This window comes from Somniosus microcephalus, chromosome 28 (assembly GCF_052327205.1).
Source record: "Somniosus microcephalus isolate GS21.2 chromosome 28, FLI_Smic_1.0, whole genome shotgun sequence".
NCBI lineage: Eukaryota > Metazoa > Chordata > Chondrichthyes > Squaliformes > Somniosidae > Somniosus > Somniosus microcephalus.
In genome coordinates this window covers 26,297,397-26,300,584 of record NC_141014.1, presented here as the reverse complement: position 1 = coordinate 26,300,584, position 3,188 = coordinate 26,297,397, and positions in this window count along the sequence as shown.

Genomic DNA, 3,188 nt, shown 5'->3' with positions numbered 1-3,188 from the left:
TGTTGTTTAAAAGTCTGCCAATTGTAGTCGATTTTTTTTGTGAGATTCAAACGCTCTGGTGGCTTCAAATTCTCCATGTTGCTTTTCACAATTTTCAGCAGATCTTCACCACCCTGGTACCATGTTATGTTCATTAATAAATAGACATTCTTATTATGAACACAGCTAGCTTTTGCTAGACACTTTTATTGAGCACATGTGGACTTGTACAGCATCTTGTAGAGGCTTCCATCTTGACTGCTGCCTTGTGGGTAGCCTAGCCTCATGGGTAATGTAGTCTTAATATAATATATAGCTGGGTAGTGTAGTCTTATACATACAGCTATATACAGCTCTACGGCTCCACCTAGTGTCCACTATAGAATGACATGCTATTGATCACTACAAATACGAGATCTGCTTCTGGAAAAACTCGCATTTGTGGCGATTTGCTCGGAGCCCAAATTCCTTCAATCTAGTGAGTACCTGCTCCAGGTTGGCAAGGTGAGCACTGTCATTTTCGCCCGTGACCAGGATGTCGTCCAAATAACACTGGGTCCCTGGAATCCCTTGCAGGACTTGGTCCACTGCCCTTTGCCAAATAGCCAGAGCTGATGCTACCCCGAACACCAGCCGGTTGTATTGGTAGAGACCTTTATGAGTGTTGATCGTGAGGTACTGTTTTGAGGCTTCTTCTACCTCCATTTGCAGGTACGCCTGGGCCAGGTCAATCTTAGTGAAACGTTTCCCTCCAGATAGCGAGGCGAAAATATCTTCAATCCGCAGAAGCGGATATTGTACCGTGTGAAGGATTGGGTTCACTGTCACCTTAAAGTCCCCACAGATGCGAACTTTCTTTGGTTCCCCAGGCGTATTACTCAACGACCTCTTCATTACAGGAACGATGGGTGTGGCCCACTCGCTCCAGTCCACTTTGGACAGTACTCCTGAACGTTCCAAACCTTCCAGCTCTGCTTCGATGGCTGGGCGGATCGCATAAGGCACCGGTCTGGCCTTAAAAAACTTTGGGCTTGCATTTTCCTCTATTTTGATCGTCGCTTTTATGCCTTTTAGTGTTCCAAGTCCCTCCTGGAATACTTCTTGTGCGTCAGTTAGCATTTTTGACAGTCGTCCAGGTGTGGCGTCATCATCCTTTTTGGCATCTGCAGTCAGTGCTTGTATGGAATGCCAATCTAGCTGTATCTTCCGGATCCATTCACGTCCTAGTAGTGGTGGTCCTCCATCTAGCAATACATATAGGTCCATTTTTGGTGTTTCCTTACCGTTATATACAACGTTCACCCTTATTTTTCCTTTGGGGTAGACTTTTTGCCCCGTGTACGTCTTCAAGACAATCTCTGTATCTCTCAAGGGTATGTGTGAGAATAGCCGCTTGTAGTCCCTTCAGTTTATAACTGTTAGGGCTGATCCTGTGTCCAATTCCATTTTCACTTGTACTCCAGCTATCTTGAGCGTGACCCAGATAGTTTGGTGATCCTCCGTTTGGATCACCATATTTAGTTTCAGACAACCCAGCTCCTTGCTTCCAGAGTCTGTATCACTTTTCTGTTCGTCTGAACTACTCTCCGTCACCTTATGTACCTTCTTGTACTTCTCCTGTGGAGATTTCTTTCTGCTGGTTTTCTTTCCTGACCTGCAGACTCTTGCTATGTGTCCTACTTTTCCACACTGTCTGCACACTTTGTCCTTAAACCAGCAATCATTATGGTCGTGTGTTGTTCTGCCGCAGCGATAGCAATTCACTGTTCCGTATGACATTTCATTTGTGCCATGTTCTTGCGGTCTCCGTTGTATCTCTGCAGCGCCCCATGCGGCTGCTTCATGTGATACTGCCATGCTGAAAGCCTTGTCCAGCGTAAGATCTTTTTCTGATAGAAGCCGTTTCTGGGTTCCTTCACTTTGAAGCCCACACACAAACTTGTCCCTTAAAGTATCTGCTAGTCCCGTTCCAAACTGGCAGTGTTTCGATAGCTTGCGCAGTTCCGTTAAATACTCAGCATTACTTTCATCTTTATGCTGGTTCCTTTTGTGAAACTTAAATCTTTCTGCTATCAGCAGCGGTGTGGGGTTTAAGTGGTTCTGTAGGATTGACACTATGTTTCCAAAATCCTTTTCCACTGGCTTCTCTGGGATTACTAGGTTTCGCAGTAAGCCATACGTTTTTGCACCCATGGAATTCAACAATACCAGCGCTTTCCTCTCATCTAGCACTTCATTCGTCTTGCAGTACACTTCTATGTGTTCGACATATGTCGTCCAATCTTCGATTTCATTGTCGAACGCTGTGATACTGCCACTCCGGCATCCCTGGGTGTGGTTAGACTGGCTCAAAATGGCGTTTTCCCGTGCTTTCCCTTCTTGCGGCTCAAAATGGCGTTTCCCGCGCTCTCCCTTCTTCTCCGCTGCGGCTGCTCGGCCCTTGAACACCGGCTGCGCTCTGCACGTTTCCCTTTCTTCCCCGCTGACGCTGCTCGTCCCTTGAACACCGGCTGCGCTCTGCGCGTTTTCCTTCACGCCTCTCTCTCTTCTCCCGTCGACGCCGCTCGGTCCTGAACACTGGCTGCGCCCTGTGCGCTCTACCCTCTCTCTTCTCCCGTCGATGCCGCTCGGTCCTGAACACCGGCTGCGCCCTGTGCGCTCTACCCTCTCTCTTCTGCCGTCGACGCTGATCGGCCTTTTCTGTGCTGTCGGTTGGCTCTAGCCGCCGCTGTCCGGGAAGGGTCTGCGCCGTACCTGTTGCCAGCCCATTTCGCTGGACCACCGTGACTGGAGAACCAAGCCCAGCTCTCAACAGCCTCCCCTGCGATGCTCAAATCTCCGCTGGATGACTGGGCGGTTGCTCGTGGTGGACACCCGTGCTTCTGGCCTCAACTTTCTTCCACTGTTCTCCAGGAGCGAATCCCTGGGAGGTAATGCAGAGTTGCAGGTAGGTTCGAATCTGCCTCGTCGCCAATGTTAGATCCGTGTATTTTGATGTTGTGTGTCCTTCAATAACTAGACACGAGACTGCAGGGAACAATCAACAGGTATTTACTGGATGAGGGCTACTCTAAAACTAAACATACAGATCCCTACTCAGGGGTTATATACAGGTGTGGTCACTGCCGGTACTACAGTATACAGGAGCTGTAAAAGGTAGTTCTCCCCTTAAAGGTACATGCACTACAGTTTATCCCGTTATTCTCCCG